At 41.2% G+C, this 23498-nt stretch overlaps 1 protein-coding gene across 3 annotated transcripts in view; it reads right to left on the bottom strand.

Moving 5' to 3' along the window:
• Rbms3 (RNA binding motif single stranded interacting protein 3) overlaps positions 1 to 23498 on the bottom strand; it is a 656597-nt gene that overhangs the window by 130925 nt on the left and 502174 nt on the right. The window lies entirely within an intron of this gene.

Below are 23498 nucleotides of genomic sequence, written 5' to 3'. Positions count from 1 at the left end.
GCAGTCGAGTTAGCCTCGTTTTCTCAGTAATTCTCTATAAGTATAGCCCGAATACTAGAAATGGATCCTCCACACAATCTTCCTACCTCCAGTATCCCAGTAAAAGCTAGTGAGAAGCCAGGGAGACCAACTGTCAGGATAGCAAGAGAACAATTGAATGAACTATCACCAATCATGTCAGGGCAGCTCCTGGGAAGGGGAATGTGGGCTTTGTCTCTTCTCTTCTCCTACCTCTAAACTGGTTAGGGCTCATCCCCCCCTAAAAGAGTCCTCCTCAAGTCCTCCTCAGCTCGGAGAACTGATATGGAGAAAAGACTGTGCTTGTCTGAAGTAAAAACATGTAAATTGCCCTGAGGAACCTAAGAGCCAGGTCCAAATCCAATAAGAGGAGGAGGAGGAGGAGAAAGAAGGAGAAGAGGAAAAAGAGGAGAAAGAAGAGAAAGATGAGGAGGAAGAGGATGAGGAGGATGAAGAGGAAGAGGAGGAAGAAGAGGAGGAGAGAATACAAGCAAGCCAGCATCTACAAATAGGCTGTCTATAAATACATATTTGAAAATGAGGAAGAGGAAGAAGTACCTTGAAGACCAAAATCCTGCCTGTAAGAAGGACTTCCTGCCCTGTCTTCCTGTACCCCTCTTCCTCCCCTCTCTTCCCAACACAAAACCATGGGAAGTAGAAATTTGAGATAGAAGAACATCCCCTATTTTCTTAGTGGTGACCCCGAGAAAGCCTGTTTTGCTTCCACTAACTTCAGCCTCCAAGCTATTTGGCAGATGGAGTAGTATAGTGACTCTTAGCTTCCAGTAACAGAGGTTCTTTATGCCTTTATCTGATAAATTACCATGTCTGTAGGGGTCTTGTATATCTTTAGAAAATACTTATTCTTGAAGAATGTGGTCAAAATTAAAGTCAGTATAATATCTCTTTCAACACTGGTGCTGCAAAGAGTCTTTCTCAACACCCGACAAAGCAACACTACTTGTGGATAATTGGTGATGGCCTCTATGTCTACATGTCTGAAGAGAAAGTCACATTGGCCAGCAAATTTGGTGAACACATTAAGAAGCCTGAGAAGGTTAATTGGCGTGTGTGTGTGTATGTGTGTGTGTGTGTGTGTGTGTGTGTCCCCGTGTGCTTGGGTGCATTTGTGTGCCCGTGTTGGAATAAACCAAATATTATTTTGTAAGTTCATAATTAACCAAAATAAATCACTTCCTCTCCCTGCCATCTGAGAACATGAACTCAGCTAAATATTAATTGTATCCCTGGGCATTTTTCAAGTTTGAAGACAATTCTAATTGTCTCAAAAATCAATAGTGGGGAAAGAATACAAGCAAGCCAGCAAATAGACTGTCTATAAATACATATTTGAAAATGACTTGGCTAAAAAGGACAAGTGATATTCTGAGTAATCCCCCAAGTATACTCTTAGTTAGCTGCAGATAGCTCTTCTCCAGAAGGAAAAGAGCAGGACATGGCTCAGCACTGGTGAAGAGAAATGGAAAGTAAGAAGGGGCTCTTGTCCTACACAGAGCACACAGCATCCTAGGGTAGTTCTGCTTCTTTCCAATGGCACAGCCCGCAGTTATAGTTATTAGGGATCAGAAGTGGGTCAAGAGCCTTGAGTGCATCAGATAAAGATGCAGTTCGGCTGGCTGATTCCTTGTGTCTTGTATCCACGAAGCCCTGAGTTCACTCTCTAGCACTGCATAAACTGGGCATGGTGCTACTTGCTTGTAGTCTTAGCACCTGCAGGTTGGAAAAACCTTAGAAGCAATCAACCCATGTTGTATATTGTGATGCTCGGATAACCTGATGAAATATCACAGCTACTCTATCCCACTTTACCTGGGACCCGAGTCATCCTTTACCTGGTGTTTCTCACTATAGATGCTACTGGCCTGGCAGCTACATAGCTCCCGCCATTGGTATTGGACCTTCTGTTGGGTATTTGTGCTTGTGTGCAGCTAACCTGAATACAGAAGGTCAAGTACCAATGGCAGGAACTAGGTAGCTGCTTAGCCAGTAGCATCTGCAATGGAGAATGCTGGGTAAAGGATAATGGTGGGAAGATTGCCAAAGAGAAGAAAAGGGTTTTCTTCTATGTAAGAAGCTAACAGCTCTAGAATTGCCAAAGAAAGAAAACAATTTACACCTGAAGTCACGCTCTGCTCATTTCCTGTCCCCACGGGAGTGAGTGTAGGCCTTCTAATATGATCATTTGCTCCAAATTGAAACATTCCCCCCAGAAGGAAGAGGGTTCAGTTCTCACGTCTGGGAGAAAAGAGACATGGAAGATTCTTGCCCCACCACAACATATTTTTATGGAAAGAAATAAACAATGGCTGAGCTGTCCATCTGCTCTTCAGACAGTACACCTTATGACAGCAGTCTCCGGTGTTCAGCTCGGCCTTTCCATAATACAGCTGCTTTAAATTTTCATTTTATTTATTTTTATATTTTTATTTTTCTTTAGTCATTTATGCTTCTGTAAGTAACCTCCACTCACACTCCAGTTCATAATACCAACAAATATTTTTGCATTTGTGCCAAGTCAGTGCTATGATTGCTTTGACCTGTCATGGGTTCCCATTCAGAATGAATAAATGTGTGAGTGCATGTGCATGCTTGCCTTTATGCTTGTGTGTGTGTGTGTGTGTGTGTGTTGTCTCCACAGGAGAAGTATCTCACACAACAGTATCAGGTCACATCATACAATGTAGACAGGTGGGCATGGAACAGTCTTTTCAGTGTCAGGCAGAGGTCACATTCTCACCAACTTTATAACAATATAATGTTACACACTCTACATTTTCTTTGTTGTTAATATCTTACTATGTGTTTCGGTTTGACTGAGAATGTCTCCCATAGGTCAGATGTTTGAACACTTGCTCCTCCATTGGTGGTGCTGTTTGAGGATGGGACGAGGAGATGTGTGCTTGTTGGAGGAAGTACATCATGGAGGTAGGCTTTGGGAGTTAAAAGACTCATGCCATTCCCAGTGTGAGTGCTCCTCCTGCATCTTGCTGGTGTTGGAAGGTGCCAGCTCACAGCTTCCTGCCCCTGCTGTCCTGACTGCCACTTGGTGACATGCCTCCACCTCCCAGACATGCTGGCTATTTATCCCCTCAAACAGTTATGTCATGGTGTTTTAAAGAAACCACAGAGGGGCAACCAACTCACTAAGGATAGTTTATAAACGAAGATGTGTGGGATTCATTAAAAGGAGCAATTTCAGACAAGCATTGGAGGTCTGAGGGCATCATTTGAGAAAAAAATAAGACCTTTAAAAACAGATACCATCCCATATTTAAACATGGAACCCAGCACTTTCTCCTTGTCTGATTCATGGAGCACCTGACTTAGTAGTGACTTTTGATGAAACTACAAGAATCCCACAAGGCAAAGACAACAATACGATATCTGCCGACGCCTCTGTCTTTAATTAGAACCGATGTCAATTCTTCTTCTGGACGAGCATGCTAAAAGCTAAATGCAATCACTAATGCCAGTACCTGATGAGTGAGAACATTTCCTGTGAGATTTGCAGTCTGTGTGTGACACATAAAACCATTCATATCCACACAGTGCTTGCTCCCCTGGCATTTTTGAGACTCTGGTTATGTCCACCAGTCAAATGGGATGCCACGCATGTACGTCACCCTTTCATTGGCAGAAGGACAAACTCTTCACCAAGGTACAGAAATTTAGAAGCAACTTAAACTTCCTGCTCCACTGCTCCAAGAACTGGCTGTGTTTTCCATGTTAAGAAGTGTCACCCCAGCCTGCCTGTTAGGCAAAAGACTTCTAGCAATGAAATGTGCATGAGAAAATACAGTACAAATGGCTTTATTGGTATGTTGTAATTGTCTGTTTGGTTTTATAGGGTCTCCCACTGTAGACTAGGCTAAGCTAGCACTCACTCTGTAGTCCAGGATGCCTTCAAATCCATGGGAAATCTCTTATCTGCTTCTCTCAAGAGTTGTGATTACAGGCGAGTTGCCACTAGCCCTGAATCATTTTGTAAATTATTGCAATGATTTACTTATTAATATATTTATCTGTCTGTTTGTATGTGGACATGTGGAAGTCAGAGCACAGCTTGCAATAGTGGGCCTTCTCCTACTACCATGTACGTCCCAGCCACTGAAGCCAGTCTTTAGTCTTTGCAGCAAACACTATTACCCACTGAGCCAACTTGCTGAGCTACTGACTTTAAAAAAACAAAAGCAAGAAAACCAACAAACCTACCCTCACATCCCCAAAAATAACTTCTTTGAGTTAACTGACATACAATAAGCTATACATGTTCATGGTGTGCCATTTCCAAGGTTGACATGTGTGTATGCCCGTGCAATTTTCTCCATAGTCAAGCAAAAGAACAAGTCCTCCACCCATGAGATGGAGGACTCATGGACTTCAGCAACTTCTTTTTATCCACCCAGCTTTCTTTTTAGCTCAGAAGCATTATATAAGGAAGGGACCTCCTTTTGGTTCTGATAACTAAAGTTCTTCATTTGTGTTTTATAAAGATTTTATAAAGCCCTTTCCCTTTGCACAGGCCCTTGCTGTGCTTACTGATGAGGGCAAGTCTCTTGGGTAATAAAAATGTTCCCTATCTGACACCTTACTAGAAGGAACCAGTAATGGCCGAGTGCCTTGCCCCAGTCCGGAGACCTGACATTCAAAGCTAGGTAACAGTTAAGGGATGAGATCCAGTAGCACAGGTCCTCACTGGAGGCTCCTGCTTTATCTCCTTCCTCAAGGAAGGATCGAAGCTCCTTGTCACACAGATGTTCACTGTGTCTACACCAGCTGGAGTTAATCCACACTCAGGGAGTCCCCTGTGTTCAGATCCCTGTCTTCATTTGCTGCAGTTTGTATCACGAGCAAGTATCTAATTGTCCTCTTGGTTATCTCATGCTTGGGGGAGAAACAGGCTGCCACTGCCCTTCTGTCCTCTGTCCCCAACCTGCTTCTCTTGAATGCCATAAGGCTTCTGTTAATCACCTTCTTCTGAAGCAGATTGTGTTGCTACTGTGTGTAGGTTTATGGTGGTGGGCTGCATTGGGCTTCTCGGAAGTTTGACTTGCTTTTGTTACTAGTTATTATTCGTCATTCTCTGACTGCTGGCTTGCAAGGGTTCTAGCAGAGCTGCAGGCCTGTCAAAGCTGCTTCTCCCTGTGAGCAGGGTATTGATAAGCAGGATATCTCAACATTTGCATCTCCCCATGGGCAGCATATCTCTAAGCAGGGTATCCAACCTTTCAAATATCAAGAGCTCACACTGGGAACTCTCTGTGGTTTGGTTTTGTTTTATTTCTAGTTATTGTTGATATTATCATTGTTTGGTTGCAAGGGTTTCTACTACAAATACAAGACTGTCAAAGATTCCTATTATGTAGAGAGTCGAACTGTTCACATAGTGACAGGCTGCACTGGGGAATGCCATCTCTAGGTCCCACATTAAAATATTAAAATAGTAATCATTCTACAGTCATGCCCCAGGAAGTCTTTGTTCAAAGAAATAACTCCTGATTTTGTTTGTTCTCTTTAAAACAAGTATGTATGTATCTGTAATTACATAATTATTCCAATTTTAAAGTATATTATATATTTTTGTATGTGTTGTACATTTATTTATACCAGGGGATTGGTAAATAAATAGTCACTAAAGAACTAGGGAGATGGCTCCATGAGTAAAGTGTTTTCCATGAAACAACAAGACCTGAGATCAACCCTTGTAATTTACATAAAAAAGCACACCTGTAATCCTAGAACTGGGAGGTAAAGAAATTCAGCTCCCTAGAGGTCCCTAGCTGACCAGCCTAGCCAAACTGGTCAGTTCCAGGGCAGTGAGAGATTTTGTATCACAAACCAGATGGTTGGTATGAGGAACAACATTCAGGGTTGATTTACAAACTCCATCCACATGTCCAAACACATGCACATTGTACAATTGTACACACAATATACACATTAAAAATTTCTGTATGTGTGTGTGTGTGTGTGTATGTGTGTGTAGATACATTCCTGTATGCTCACATATACATATTTAAGGGAATACCTGTAGAACCTTGGAATATTTAGACTTAGAATATCATGCCTGCAGTTAAAGAAACAGCTTCAAATGATTAATTAATCCTGGAATCTTTTATTTACTGGCAGTTAAAAACAGACAAATATGGGGCTGGAGAGAGATCTCAGTGATTAAAAGAACTGGCTGCTGTTTCAGAGGACGTGAGTTCAATTCCCAGCACCCAGGTGGCAGCTCCCAAACACCTATCTGTCCAGTTCTATACATGTGATATTGTCTTTGACCTCTACTAAGCACCTCAGACACATGGCACACAGACACACGTGCAGTCGAAACACGTGTACATATAAGATAAAAACAAATCTTCTAAAAGAATTACAGAAGTTCCACCAAAGAAAATATTGTCAAATTCCCTATTTGTCAAGTGCTAAATATATAGGGACCATAAGATTCTGGTTTTTAAAACTCTTTTAAGGTCTTTGAGGACTTTTGTTCATTGAAAAAAAAATAGCCTTGGATGAACAATGTCAGCACTGAGTAAAAATTAGAAGTCACGGAGCAAGGGTCTTTAGTTTTCAACCGAAATGTCTTTAATTTTACGATTTCTTGCAGAGTGGTGTTCTTAAAGGATTCTACTGCAAATCTTTATAAGATATTAGGTTGAGGCCACTGAAAATGGCATGTACATTCATTAACGTTGCCAAGTTGAAATACTTGGTTTTTCTTTATCAATAGCCTTGGCCAAATATTTATAAAATAAAATTTAAAAAATCAAACCTCAAAATGAAAGTTCAAGTATTTTATTTTATGAAGACAGGGCTGGGGAGAGAACTCAGTATTTAAGATCATTTCTTCCTCTTGATACAGGTCACAGGTTCAGTTCTCAGCACCTCTGTAGGATGGCACACAACTGCCTGTAACTCCAGTTCCAGAGGATCTGATACCTTCTTATGCCCTCCATAGGAACCTGCATACATGTGGCTCACACAGAGACACAAACACACATTGTATAGATAAAAGACAGCAAAGAACAAATCTTAATGTTTAGAAGATGGGTTTGTATCCAGAATATGACCCTGAGTTCTAGATATCCGGTTGGAGCTGCTCGTTTTCTAGAAAGGAATCGTTCCATGGCGAGCAGCAAACCTTGCATGATTTTCTAACACTTGGGAGGCATACAGCAGCAGCATGATAAAACTCCTTGATTTGATCATACAGATATATTCCCACCATCTCCTCTTTACCCACAGCCTCTTGCCAGGATTTACACATTTACTCTCCTCAAGCAATCTGTGCACAGAATCCAATCAGATATTTGTTTGTTCTGATTGTCCACACACTGGGGGCAGGGTCGATCACCAGTGACAAGTGTGAGCTCCTCTGAATAAGCAGCTGATCTCTGTAGCAGGGGAATATTGCACTGCCTTCAGTTTCCTTATTTCAGGATTATGGCACCAATTAATTTTGTTTAGTTGCCTTTAACAGTAGTTAAAATCAAGACTAAATGAAGAATCGGCCTCTGTGGAAGCGTGAGGCCATTATGAACCTCAGACTGTGAGATGAGAGAACACATTACAGTCTCTCACTCAAACGGGGAGTGTTCAAAATATAATTACATCGATGCACAGCAATAAAGTTTGTTGGTAATTATGAAGAAGTAATTACTCTTCGCTGGCTTGCTGGAGAATCTCTAGTCTTCTAACTTTATATTAAATATGATATATCAATATATAATCAGATATGATGGGGTAATGGTCACATCGTCTGCTGCTTCGAGTAAACTACGTAAGAGGACACTGAAGATGTGTTGGCTTAACAAAGCTAAAGTGAACATTATTTGCTTTTATTTTTGAAACTTAATAGTGTCTTCAGTTTGGTAAGTCACTAGGGAGGGCTCTAACAGCCTACTTACAAGTAAACACAGTGGGTCTCCAATAAATAGTCTTCTTATGTGTCATTAGACAACACTCATTTTATTATCTTTCTGCTTTTTCCCTATTGATTTACTTTCTTTTCTTGCAGATATGTATACATGTTTCTAGATGTGTAGACTAGACACCTTCAACTTTTAACCACAATTTACATGGAAACAGAATAATAATATTTCAGAGTTAGAAAACCTTTTTAGAAGATTTATTTTGTTTTAAACATATGGGGGAGAAGCAAGCATCTAAGATCAGATGTGGGATGCCCAGAGGCCAGAAGAGGACATGAGTTCATCTGGCAATGGAGTTGAGCTTTGGACCACTTGGAGAATCACAAGTGGCTGTGTGCTGCCCACTATGGGGGCTGGGAACCAAACTCCAGTCCGCTGGAAGAGCAATAAGTGCTCTTAAACAGTGAGCCATCTCTCCTGCCCCATCCTGAGACATCTGTCCAGCACTCTCTCCAAATACTCCCTTCTATATTCTTCATCATTGGAGGCAAAAGAGAATCCACTTTCAGCAGTTCATATAATGAATGTCATAATTTTGAGAAGAGTCAGGAAGGATTGAGTATTTATTTAAAATCAACAGTGATTTTTCTGTGCTTTCAACTACTACCACCCCTCCAGCCCCACCCTTAATTTTCATGCATGCATTTAATTTGTTCTTTCTCTCTTGCCTGAAATTTATTCAAAATTGATAAGAGTACTAGATACGACTCCTACATCTAATACTGTGTTATTTGCAAAATCCTGAGCAGTAAGAAAAATTCACAAGGCCCAAGTGCTCAGAGGACATACTCTCTGATTAGATAATAATAAAACAAAGTCTACAAGTCCTTTCCAATTTCTTCCTCAATTTACCCACTGTATACACTTTTCATATGACATCATCTGCCAAGCACCTCCTGGGTCTACATATCACTTTAATTTTAAAAATCTCTTAAGGCTAGAATTTCTGCCTTAATCAGTTTTTACATGAGGGAGAAAGGGTGAGGAGGAAGAGGGGAGGGGAGAGGAAGATGGGAAGGGACAGAACAACACTGAAAAACCAACCTACTTAGCCCACTAAGGGCAGGTGGTGCCCAGAGATCTTCTCTCTGGCTTGAGGCCAGCAGACCACTCTCAGCTGAACTGGTCAACATCACACTTTAGTCCATTGCTGACTAGACGTGCATGCCAGGTTTTAAAATACCACTACATAAGGAGTCTTGCAAGTCTTAACAATACATTTAACACCTAGCATGTGGCTAGGAAGGCTTTCTGATCCCTGTTTGCCACTGGAAGTCCCTTGCATGACCTGAGATGATGGCAAGTTTTACTGTTTTGCATTGGCTAATGTCCTTGCCATTGCAACCAGGAAACATGTTCATTTTTGCGTAATCGCTGAGGTGGTCGTTCCCTCTGAAAGCAACGATGTGTCTTTCACAGGCACCCAGTGGTAATGGAGAGGTACAAAAGAGAAGCAGGCATGTGCACTCTGTCATGTAGGGGTGCGTGACACCCTCCTCAAAGGGAGGCACCACACTTAGTCAGTCATTCTCACAAACCAATGGAAGCTGAGGTATGAGGCATAAATATAATCCATTGGCAAATAATATATTCTTTTAAATCTTCAGTTTTGTATTCAATTAATGTCAGCCACAGAAACTTTCTGAGACTTGTTTATATAACTTGGATCACAAGAGTTTACATTAGAGCATTTAACACCAAAACTCAGTATGTGGGAAACACAAACTAACTGAATGACAGATTGGCAGTCAAGGGTACACACACACACACACACACACACACACACACACACACACAAATATAAAATCCTAGGATTATACTTATCTTTCATGAATGTATGTGTGTAGTTTGCAAAGAGGCCCCAAGTTGATGTTGGGAACCATCCCTCTCCTGCCCCCGTCACTCCTCCACCATATTCAATGAGGCACGGTCTCTCAATCAAACCCAGATCTCACTGACATGGCTCGTCCTAATCAGCTTGTTCTGGGGATTCGAAGTTTCCACCTTTCAGGGCTGAACTCGTAAACAGTCTGCCATTACTACCTTGAATTTATGTGTGTTTCTAGGAATCCAAACTGTAGTCCCCACATTTGTATGGCAAAAGCTGTAGCCTCTAAAGCCACCTACCAGGCTCGTCCTTAGCCTCTTATTGCTTCACCATTCACTCTGACCCCTTCCACACCAACCACAACCGTCCCGAGTTCTCTTAAGATCATTCATTTGCTTTGTACCAGACATTCTAGATTCTGCAGAACTAGACTGAGGACCACAGCTGCCATGGAGATCATAGCAAAGAGAGACAGCCATAGACAGTTAAGTATATACACAAATATAATGCCATAAAAAACTTTCATAGTGAGATACGTTAGAAGGAGACTGAGTCCAAGTTACATAAGATCCAGGGAGTGACAAGGGAAGAGACACTGATTTTAGACCCAGTGCTGTCCAGCAGTCTGGACAAAGATTTTTGAGAGAGAAAGGAACAGTTTTGGCGATAAGATGAAGCAAAGATGTGTGTGTGTGTGTGTGTGTGTGTGTGTGCATGTGTATGTGTGTGTGTGTCTGTATGTCTGTGTGTCTGTGTCTGTGTGCATCTGTGGGTCCCTTGTGTCTGTGTGTGTATGTGTACCTCTGTGTGTCTGTATATGTATGTGTATCTGTGTGTGTGTGTGTGTCTGTATGTCTGTGTGTCTGTGTCTGTGTGCATCTGTGGGTCCCTTGTGTCTGGGTATCAGTGTCTGTGTGTGTATGTGTACCTCTCTGTGTCTGTGTGTGTCTGTGTATCTGTGTGTGTATCTGTGTGTGTGTGTGTGTGTGTGTGTATCTGTGTGTGACATGTATGCAGTGCCCTCAGAGGCCAGAAAAGGGTACTGAATCCCTTGAGACTAGAGTTACAGAAACCTTTAAAGCCGCAGGACCTTGGTGCTTAAGTCTTCTGGGAGAACAATACCCACTCTTGAGCTCTACGCCATCTCTCCAGCTCCTAACTGATCTACACTTAAGCATGACATGTATGTAGACTTCTTCCTTCTGAAAAAGGAAAAGATGAATTTTAAGAGCTGTGTACCTTTCCATAAGCATGCATGGAAGAAAACATAAATAAAAAAATGTATTGGGACTTATTTTTATAGTTCATATCTGTATGAGTTCAAGAATAAGGGGCATGAATAAGAAGTTGTATAAGCATGTATACATCTATACTTCTTACGATTCTTTGCTCAAATAAAGAAAAATATTATACTCTTACCTGAACAGCCCATCTTAGGACTCAAGATGTAAACAGAAAAAGTCAAGATTTATAGCCCCTTCTCCCCTGTAGTTCTCTGCTTGGGTCTCATATATGTTTGATTTATATGTGCCCAAACACCAACAACAAAAACAATAACAACCAATAGAACAGGTTTTAATGCTACAATGAAGTTTTTTTTTATGGCATTCTATAGACTCATGTGACCAAGTATTTACAGCATTTGTATAAACCACGGTAGCCATTAACTCTTATTGAGGAACTGCTATGTATCACACTAGGCACGCTATCCGGTTACCTTACAGTATAGCTAACTCTTTGAAGTAGAAAGTAACAGACCCGGTTAGAATCAAGAAAGTAGCAAACAGAAACAAACATGGCTATAATTGACGAAGTAAAACTTATATGTTAAAAAAGGGGTAATTTTTGAGTATTTACAGAATGTCCTGGGATCCTCTGAGGTCTGTAGCTAAGTCTTTGTAGCATGGAATGATATTGTTGTGGTGTGCTGGCCTGGGAGGAGTCTGAAGGTCACCTGTAAGGATGACGTCTAGATAAGTCAACAGACAACTAGATCTAACACAGAGAACTTGCTCTTGGCCACAGCAAGAGCAAGGGGGGCCACATCCCCTTAGTGGGGATGAATGGCAAGTTACCAGTGGAGAGGTATACTGTAATTAAGTGGAAGTTCTTGCTGTGGGTTCTTTAATATAAATTCTTACTTTAATTCATCTGATAAATAAGCTGTACTTAACTCAGAAAAACAGTATTAAAAACATCCCAACACCATTATTACAGTCTGCTTGCTTTCAAATGTTTGTTAGCTTGTTTTGACCCTAAGAACACTGTAATTTATCAGTAAATTTAGCTAATTGTTAGGTTTTAAAAAATTTTTTTTAATGTTAATGATGTTATGGTACCATCAGGAGAGGACCAACCAGAAGCAAATTAACACCAGGAGCCCAAGGTCTTGGGCAGAAGGAGTCAGGCCACACACTTTTGAGGGACAACAAGGTCCAAGTGCCTCAGGCTAGTTCTGTCCTTATATTTGTGGCTTCTGGCTGCACGAAACACGACCAACGCAAGTACAGAGCCCAGCAACCCAATGAAATACTGCGATCTTGTCAAAGAAGAGTCCTAGTTTTATTTCATTCAATGTTTGTTAGTTTTAAAATTATTTTCTTAGGATAGTTTTAAGGGACTCATAGATGTAGGACAAATGGTAGAAAGTCTCCAGATCGCCATCACCCACTTTCACTAAGCATTCCCAGTGTGTGACACTGTCTGGTAGGGTTGCTTTGCCTGTTTCTGTGGCAAAACAAGGCAAAGGACCACAGAAGGGAGGAGTGAAGAGAGAAAGGGAGGGAGGAAGTTGGTTAGTGCTGGCTTCCAGCTCATGGTTCTGGGTTCCAGTCCATCCATCATGTCAGGGAAGACAGGCTCTACATGAGTCTACATGAGCCTGAAGGAGGTAGACAAATGGTATCTGCAGCCAAGAAGCAGAGAGAAAGAGGCCAGTGAGACTGCTCAGTAACAGCACCTCAGCCAAGCATGAACCTGGGTTTTGTTCCCAAAGACCCACATGAGAGATGTAGAGATCCAACCCCTGCATGATTTACTCTGTCCTCAACACAAGAGCCAGGCTACATACATTCATACATACACACATGCACACACATGCATGCACACACACACACACATTTGAGTGCACACAGACATGTGCATGCATGTATGCACACACACATATGCACTCACACATGTGCATACATGCATGCACATTTACAAAGGCACTCACACACACTGGCACACACACACACACACACACACACACACACACACACACAATTACAAAGCAGACAGAGAGGGACCTGGAGTGAACAGCAGTGTTTGCTTGCTTCCCTTTTCTTACAATCCAGGATCTCCAATCAAGCAATGACCCCACTCAAAATTAAGCCTGGTCTTCCTACATCAATTCATCTTTCAGTACGATCAAAATAATCCCCACAGGCAAGCCAGAGGCTCATATCCCTCAGATGATTCTAGATTCTGTCAATCTGACAATTAATACAGACTACTACACGGACTCCGCGGCTCTCTCTGTTGGCTGTAATATTTTGAAGCAACCATCAGAGCACATGAAGATGTTAAAACAAAAGCCCTAAGTTATCATTTACCCTCACACTGCCTGGTTGAGGCTTTGCAAGTTCATAAGCTGCTGAGAGATTATAATTATTTGTGAGCACTTTCAAGGGAGTGTTATAATCACATACAGGAACTTCAAGAGGAAGGAAAAGTGGAAAGTTGCATTGCTGGGTTTGTTGTCGTTAGTTTTCTCAGTACTGGGTATTGAATCTGGAGGTAGGAGGATGTTGGGCAAGCCCTTTGCTGCTGAGCTACAGCCCCAAGCCTAGGTCCCTGTTAATTATGATTTACAGGAGGAAACGGAGCCAGCATCACATACTAGATGGCTTAGAACACAGTGAAGAAGAAAGACAGGGCAGATGACAGTGAGGCTCTATGCATGTCTCTGAAGGAGAGGGTGTGTGCAGCACTAGCTCCCGTATCAACTTCACACACTGCCTCAGAGTGAGACTCCCCTGACTGTCCTTCCTTCTCTCTATCAGTGATCATCTGCGTCTAAAAGTAACACAGTGACAGGTTCCTACATTCAAGACCTAGGGTGACATCCAGAACAAAGGTGACCAGATCTACCAGGAGGGTGCCTGATGCTCCTCAAAACAAAGGACACACACACACATAGACACACACACACACCGACACCTAGACACAGACACACACACAGACACAGACACACACACATAGACACACACACACACACCTAGACACAAACACACAGACACCTAGACACAGACACACACACAGACACACACACATAGACACACTCACAGATACATCCACACAGACACACAGACATACTCACACAAATACAGACATAGAAACATACAGATAGATACAGACACATAGACACACATAGAGATGCACAGAGAGAGATGCATATACACATAGACACAGACAGACAAACACACAGACACATATGCACACACACACACACATAGATACAGACACACACACAGATACACCCACACAGACACACAGACATACTCACGCAGAAACATACACATAGATACAGACACATAGACACACACAGACACACACAGAGATGCACACACAGAGATGCACACACACACACACATAGACACACAGACACAGATATATACACAGACACAGACATACACAAAAAACACACATAGAAACAGACACACAGATACAAACATAGACACAGAGAGAGAGAGACAGAGAGAGAGAGAGAGAGAGAGAGAGAGAGAGAGAGAGAGAGAGAGAAGAGAAAGAGATCATATCCCATTGTGTGGATACTGAAACTTTAATGGCAAACATTCTTCACTAGGGAGGCCAGTGTGCATTTGTTCCCCCAAGCAGTTTTTGAGAAAAAGAAGTTTAGATGAGTTATAGATGCCTCATTTATTAGCACGATGGCACTGACCCAAGACTTAATATAGAAAATTATAGATCCTGGTCCAGGGTAATTTTAATCTTTGCCCATAATAACAGGCCTTTAGCTGCCAAAGGCAATGGCACTGTGTGCTGGGCTTGGAGCTCTGACCCCAACTTACAAAGTCGTAACTTCTAAGCACAAAGAAAGTTTCCAGAATGGGGAGTTTAAAACCTTGCAGGAGCTACTTATAAAACAAAGCGAGCATTTGATTATTTAGTCACACTGTGTACGTCTTGTATAACATCAGAGCTTAGGCCAGAGAAGGCAAGACCTCCTGCTTAACATAAACACGTTTACTGCATGACACTGAAGATTGTGAAAGGCAGGCTGAACTCATCATTTTAAGGAGTTTGTCTGTTTACGTGCCAAAACTGGCTTTTCAAAGCTGTGTTTTGCACCAGCTTCCTTGAATAGGCAAATTTATTTAGTCTGTTACCTTGTTATCATCTGCTTCACAATACACCGTCTCCTGAATCAACTAGGAAATCAACTCAAAGTTCTAATCTACGATTGATTAGATTTCCTTAGAATAAGATATATACAAAGCACATGCCTCATTTTACTTAGGAGTCCCCATGAAGTGCCCACGGTGGCCATTAGAGGGCATTGGATCGAAAGACCTGGATTTACAAATGGTTCTGAGTTGCTCTGCAAGGATGCTGGGCTCTGAACTTGAGTCCCCTGCAAGAGCAGTGAGTACGTCTAACCTCAGAGTCGTCGCTCTAGCCTTAACTGCCCAACATTTTATAAGCCAAGGAAGCTAGCCAAGCAGATCATTAGTAAGATCTACTCTTACTTCTCGAAACATAGTTTTTTTTGGCTTTGGACGAATCTTCAGTTTAAAAAAAAAATCCGGTTTCAACTCCCAAGTAAGATTTATTTGCTTTGCATTTATCAGCCCATCTTTGTAAATCCTATCTGGGGTTTTGTTACAGGACATTTATGAGCTTCTAAACTAAATTACAATTTTCTCACTGCACAGCATCCAAGAGAAATGGCATTTCTTCGCCTCAGTGTCTGCTTTAAGAGCAAACAGACACTGAAACAGGCATGATCCCAACTGTCTTCATAGAAAAGTTCGAGGTCAGTCTGATCTCAGAAAAAATCTAAAAACTAGAAAATTCAAAGGTTGTTTGCACACTCCATGGATAGAGTACTCATTCGTAAGTGAATGCTTTCTCCCTTTTAAAGACTTATAACAGTTTGTCCAAACACTGAAGGAAAGCAGAATCCAGTGTGTCCCTCACATTTCACAGACACAGGAAGGAAGCCTGTTTATCTCAGAAGCTTTGTCTCCATCAGCACTGTCTCATACTCAGTCTCCTTTAACTAGTTCTCAGTTAGGTAAGGTCTCTCTTCCTTCAGGGCCTTCGTACTTGAAACTGCCCCAGCCAGGAAGACCTTCCATCAGAATTCCTCCCTTCATGACCACACAGATAAAAGGCTGCTTTGCAGACAGAGCATTCCCAAACAGGCAAATCTCTTAGCCAATCTGTGATGATTTGAATGAGCATGGCCCCATGAGCTCATACACTTGGATGCTTAGTCACCAGGGAGTGGAACTGTTTGAGAAGGATTAGGAGGTGTGGCTTTGTTGGAGAAAGTGTGTAATTAGGAGTGGCCTTTGAGGTTTCAAAAGCCCATGCCAGGCCTAGTCTCTTCCATCTGCTTCTGTCTCTGTCTGTCTGTCTGTCTGTCTGTCTGATTCTGTCTCCGTCTGTCTCTGTCTCTTTGTCTCCCTCTCTCTCTCTCTCTCTGTCTCTCTCTCTCTCTCTCTCTCTCTCATTCTCTCTGTGCCTCTGTCTCTGTCTCTCTCTGTCTCTCTCTGTCTCTCTCTGTCTCCCCCTGCCTTCTGCCTGCAGATCAGGATATAGCTCCCAGCTACAGCTCTAGTGCCACACTCATCACCTTGATGATAATAGATTAAACCTCGAAAACTGTAACCAGGAACCCAGTTAAACGGTTTGTTTCCTAAGAGTTGCCTTGGTCATGATATCTCTTCATAATAATAAACAGTGACTAAGACACAGTCTTTTCTTATTTTCATATCCATATAGGAATTATTATGATCTGAAGTTAGCATAATACTTTATATTTTTGTCTCTTCTCCTTTTCTTTGCCCCAGAATTAAAATTCCTGGAGACCAAATGGCTCATTATTTTGTCTGTTGCCATTTCTTAGCCTCCAGAGGTAGACACTTAACACAAATTTTTGAATGAATGATTTATAGTTAAAATATCTGTTACAAATTAACACATCAATATGAAATGAATTACTACACATACGAATCAAGTGGTTTTACCACTACGTCATTACAAATATTGGCATTTGATTGGTTTCCACTAACTGATAGACAAAGTGGATAGGATGTATCAGAACACAATAGTCAGCTGGTTACAGAGGCTCACACACGGCACATTCTCCTTGATTTCATCCAATCGTCAGCATCGGAGGAGGTGAGACCAGATTTGGAGGATTTTTTTTAAAGCTTTCCCAAAGTCACATAGCCAGCAATAGCTTCTACTTTTATATGTGTACAAGGTATATATTCACATGCCTGTGTGCCTGTGTAATCTCATGTGTACATGCATGTGTTTGCAGGTGGAAGAGTAATGTCTAGACTCCATAGTATTCAAGGAGGCAGGGTGTCACACAGAACTCAGAGCCTGCCGGAATGACTAATCCCAACTATCTATCAAGCACTGAGATTACACAGTGTAGCACAGGTAGGTTGCCATGCCTTCCTGGTATTTACAAGGATTCTGAGGATTGAACTCTGGGCCTCAAGCTTGAATAGCAGGTGCTTTAATCATGGAGCCGTTTAGACAGCTATACTCGTCTCTCAACTATAAACCTGTGCTGTTTATAAAATTCATATTGCTGCCATAAGCTGGCAGTTACTGCACTAGTCTGACCATGGGACAGGTATCTTGCTACCATCTTAAACATTTGAGAAAGGTTCCTATGTTCCCTTTCTTCCCAGACCCTTCCGTATTTTCCTGGCCTAAGAACTAACACAAGTGACAGACACCTCTCACTGCTACCTGTTCATCTGGCTGTCAATCTCTGAGGTTGACTTGGTCTACAGGCATGTATACTGCTTTCAGTGTACGAGTACAGCACAGCCCTGACATCCAAATGCCTCTGTATAGTGGGAGCCCCTGACATATGACTTTCTAAGATACTCAGGGAATAGAACCTTGAAGCATACATCACAGATGAGGACTTACGAATTTTCACAGTACATAAACCCTTCTCAGACAGGGGCATGTACTTTAATTTGTTTTATTCCAAAAATAATTCAATGTGACACATTTTGCTGATTATAAAAATGTGTGTGAGAGACTGGATAGCTTAGGTAATTTGTAAATGGACGAAATACCACACCGTCCACTGATGACTATACTTGCACTCATTGTTGAGGCTCATTTCTTTTGGGGCAAATACTTTTAAATTATTCAATCATGATATTAATCGTGTTGCTTTATGTTGAATGATTTCCTAGAAATCACTCGGCCATGAAGAAAATTCTTATTATCATACCATGAAACACAACTAAATCACACAGCAGTTAAAGCCACATTGCCTGACCCTGTTCCCGACAAACCTGAAAAACATGATTCTAATAACTAATTCTGAGAATTTTATCGACTCGCCAAGCTATAACTGCCTTATAATTTGCAATTGTGTCCTTACTCTTTATTTTATCAGAAAATATGGATTTTGTAGTCTCTCTTGGGAACCAATTATTTGCACCCCCAAAGCCAAGATGCTTCTTAGCACATTTCAGTAAAAAGGGCCTGTTATTTTACAATTGAAATGCTGTTTACAAAACTAGTCTTTGTCCCACATCTATCCGTATGGTTCCCCAGACAGGCAACATATTACAGACAATCAAAGCTGTAATCTAACATACTAATACAAAAAGGCAGAATCCAGAAAAGTGTGGTTAACAGATTTCCTGACTCCAGTGATATAAATTATATTTTATAATTTACACACATATTTTCTGTGAGCCAGCTGACTGCAAGAAGATTCTCATGTTTGGTCCTTTGTATTCAGAGATGTAAGAAATGAATGATACCACATACAATGCTTTTTCCATTCATAAAATAAAACTGCTATGCCCGTGGCTTATGGTGAGGTTGTGTGTGTGTCTGTGTGGTGGTAGGGGGAACATGTGTGTTTGTGTGTGTGTATGTGTGTGTGTGTGTGTGTGTGTGATTACAACAGGGAATTTTGGTTGCAGATTGTAAACTATGAAATATATTTCAGTGGCTGAAGTAATAAATGTATGTTAGATATATAAATCTATGGATATCATTCCACTGGTTACTGTTTTCAGGTTACAGACATAAAAGTCAGTGGAGCCCTGTTTTACTTGTCTATGAGGTCCATTCTAAATCACCATTGTGTTCCATGGAGAGTGTGAGGTTGAACTGAAGAACCATGTCCAAGGACAATTTCTTCTGAAGAGGAAGGTAGCATACTTTCACTTGAATGAAGCTATGCTCCAGTGACTAAGGAGGGATGTCACAATACACTAGGTCTACAAACCATAGAACCCAATATATCACAGCAAAGGAGCTGAACATAAATGCTTCCTGGAGGTGTCAGCCATTACTGTAGACTGTTGGCTCCGGAGTTGGTTCAACATGCAACGTCATGGACCACATAAATAAAGGGAGATAATAGTGTTCTATTAGTTTCTCATTGTTGTTGAGACAGAGTCTCATTTACCCAATGGCTTACAGTGAAATAAGTTTATGATCTTCTAGGACTGTGGTTCTGGAGAGTTCTAAGCTCAGTATGAGCAGGAGTGGGCTGTGTTCCTGCTGCTAGCCTTGAGGCCTGCTCTCTCAGCCTCTGGAGCTGTCTGTCAGCATTCCTAGGCTGTAGCTCCTTCTCACTACTCCAACCTCCTTTGTCTATCCTGTCTTCTCCTCATGTCTAACTCAGATCTTTCCCACCTACACAGGCATCTGTGGTTACAGTGGGTAAAAGACCAAAATAAAGCATACACATCTCTACCCAACACAAGGTTTCTCCAAAGTAAAAGGGGTATGAGGTTAGAGTAGTTAGTCAGGTTCAATAGCTTATGGCTGTCCATCCAGAACACAGGAAGTAGAGGTAAGAGGATCAGAAAATTTGGGTCCCTCTGCTACAAAGTGAGTTTGAGGCCCGCCTTGGCTAAATAGGACCATATCTCAAGAAATTCCCCTAGTGCTCCACACACATGGAATGAGACTAGGACTACGAAGAAATTAATGGTAACCACAGGCAATGTGAGGAAAACAATAACTGTAAAATAATGAGCTGGAGAAGGTTTTAATTGAGGAACAGTCTTTCCTGGTGGGGGGTGCGAGGGAGTGCAAAATGAAACAAAGAACAGGTGGGAAGGGATGGGGTCTGGGCACAGACTTTTCCAGGAGAGTTTGTTTTCCATGAGGACAGCCCCATGGTTTACAGGTCCTGGTATAGCACGTGTTTGGATGAAGGAGATGAAGAACTGCCAAGGCCTCCTCTCCCACTTAGAGGGACATTAGACAGGATTCTTGTGCCATGTTTCTTCTCCTCAGTAAGAAAAAGGAGACATTTAGGGAAGTAGGGCAAATTTCACTTCGAGCCAATTTCCAGAGTCTTTATAATTTTTGCAAGTCATCTATTTTGATAAATTTGTCCAATTATAGAAATGATTGTTTTCTGATGAGCTTTTAACAACGTACACAGTGCTCCAAATAAACTTACTTCTGTATGGGAAGGCATTATTTAGGGAATTTCTAGTAAACAGCAGCTGAGGGCAGAATACTGATTGATATTCATTCATTTGGCAAAGATCTGCTGAGCCACTGGATTATGTCAAATTAAATACTGTACATGGTGGATACATGTTACAGATGTGTGTTTGAATTAGCTTTACACAGAAGCACACACATGTGCATGCAAACTCACACATGTCAGTGAGGACAGAAAACACAGAATCTATGGGGAAAAAACCCTCTGTGGTTTTTTTTTAAAAGTATATTGAGTATATACTTGTATATAACTGATGATATTTAACTGGTATATATTGACTATGTGCCAGTATATACTAGTAAGCAACTGGTATAACGCCATAGACAGAATTATTGCAGGAGAATTGTACTGTCATGTAAAACTTTTGATAGATGGGTAAAGATGGCACTGTAATATTAACACTTTTTAAAAGTGCTGTTTAATATTTTATTTTGTGTTTAGCATTTATGTATAAAAATCACAATCTGGGGATTCTTAAAATTTTGTGATTAATAATTATTTCATCTCCACAATGTAGAATGGTCAAAGAAGAAAGTGTGACTCTGGGACTAAGATATTTCTCCAGTTTCTTCTGGGCATTTTCCATTGTAGTTGAATTATTCATTGAGTAAAATGAGTCCACTCTGATCACAGTTTAGCTTACATTTAATAAGCACTTTCAAGGCCATTCCAATTATACATTCAAAGCAAAGATTTATTTTATTTTTATTCTATGTGTCTGCACGGGTGGCTGTGAGTAGATGCATGCTCTAATGTTGACCCAACATCACAGAGCTTATAAGATTGCTTTCTAGGTTGTTATGTTCAACAGAAACATCCTAAAGGTGGGAGAGATGGCTTCACAGTTAAGAGCACTTGCTGCTCCTGCAGAGCTGGGTTCAGTTCCTAGCATCTATCTCACGCGGCTCACAACCACCTGTGACATCAGCTCCAGAGGAGCTGAGGGCATCTTCTAGCCTCCAAGGGTAGCCATTATCACATGCCTGTACTGGCCTCCACATAACTCAAAAGCAAAAATAAGGCTTAAGTATATTCTAATCACAAGAAATAGAAATTTGACATTAAGATCTGCACTTGTCATCAGTCTTTTTGATTAATTGACCAAGTTAATATATTAATAACAAATTGCTAAATTTATCTAAAATTAATTATGTCAGACTTACGATATCCATCATTTATAGTATAAACATGAATCAATGTCTCGCGTGCCACGCGGCTTATGGCATGAGATACAAGCAAGCGCTTGAATAAAGTGAGCGGATGACCGTGAACTTTGTTTCCCACTACTGCATTTTTCTTAAGACTTTCATTTTAATACCTTTACGTTTGATGTTACTCAGATTTGGACAAAATCAATGCAGCATAAAAATCTTTTCTAAACTAAAACTGGTCTTATCACAACTAAAGCATTTGCAGTGACAATGAGTGCATTTCTATCAAAACATTGCCTGTGAGCTCAGAGTGTCAAATAATTCAATATCCAAGTTCTCAGAAGAAACCTATACTGATACGTACAAAATGATATTTTAATACTTCTCAACCACCACAGGGGACTGGACCAGAGTTCTACAGTGATGGGTTTACAACTTGGGAGGCCTCAAGGAGCAGGGCAAGTGTAACAATAAATCATTTAAAAGAAAATGACTCATTAAATACAGTCAGATAACCAATGACCATCATTCTTCACAAAAATGCTTACTTGATTCTTAGCACATGGTCATTGTGTCTTTGTGCATATGTAAGTAAGTTTTATAGTTTCATTTTTGTGCTGAAGTTTAGCCTTTTTCTGTGTGTTTTAATGCTAAGTGTGGGCCCCTAAGACCTCATTGCCCCAGAAAAGAGAGAGTACGCACATAGACCCAAGTGATGCTATGCGACCTTGCCCCCAAGTTATTTCTGATTGATAAGTAAAAGACTGACAGCCAATAGCTGGGCAGAAGAGACACAAGTGGGTTTGATGGTTTCTGGGCCTAGTGGGTTGTGAGAGAACCACCAGGGAGAGAAGAAGGTGGAAGAGGAAGCAGAAGCTGCCGTGGATTCAGTGAGTCATGAAAACATGGCCCTGAGGGCTGGCCAACTGGAGTTAAGAGCAGCCCAGACAAAACATAGTAAGTAATAACTAGGGTTATCTATAGGAAAATAGATTCCAACAGCATAGAGGGGAGATATCTGCCCAGTTCTTGTGCTGTTTAAGGCTTACTGTAAATAATAAAAGTTGTGTGTCTTTTATCTGGGAACTGAATGATTATGATGGGGTAGAAACCTCAGATTGGGATTAAAACTTTCTACAACACTAATTGGCATCTCTTCATGTCACCTTCTATAACTGTCTTCACCACCTGCAGAAATGCAATGAGATCGATCACGTGTCCTGGTCTCAGTGTACTTGGGGAGCAGCCTGGGAAAAGGGAGGGGTATATGGAACATTATGAGTATCCATGAGACATCTAGGCAAGGTGCACTAGCAAGGTACCCCAATGGTTTGTGGGTGGAAATCCCGACAAATTGGTGGGATCCAGAGCTCCTCTTCCCTGCATAGCTGCTTACAACATCTCACCCTTGTCTGTCATTTCAGCATTTGAGTTGAAAAGAAAGAGGTGGGTCTAATGAGCACACACACACACACACACACACACACAAGCAGGCATGAACACAAATATATACATAACCACATATACACATACATATACACACATACACACAGCCACATATATGCATACATATACACAAACATACACACACCCACATATACACATATACACAAACATACCCGTCTATAAGCCAGGTCAGTATTGCTTTGGCTGTGGTCATTAGTTTTAGTATTATTCCCACATGCAAGCAGTAGTATCTGTTATTATATTTGCTATTTTCCAATTTTCCTTTGCTTTATGATTCTGAAAATGCATTTTAAGTATACTCCTTGAAAACGGGATTTCATAAGATGGTG

The sequence above is a fragment of the Grammomys surdaster genome, unplaced genomic scaffold, assembly GCF_004785775.1.
Source record: "Grammomys surdaster isolate TR1022 unplaced genomic scaffold, NIH_TR_1.0 172, whole genome shotgun sequence".
NCBI lineage: Eukaryota > Metazoa > Chordata > Mammalia > Rodentia > Muridae > Grammomys > Grammomys surdaster.
Note: the sequence above shows the minus strand (reverse complement) of the source record. Positions and strands in the feature narration are given on the sequence as shown.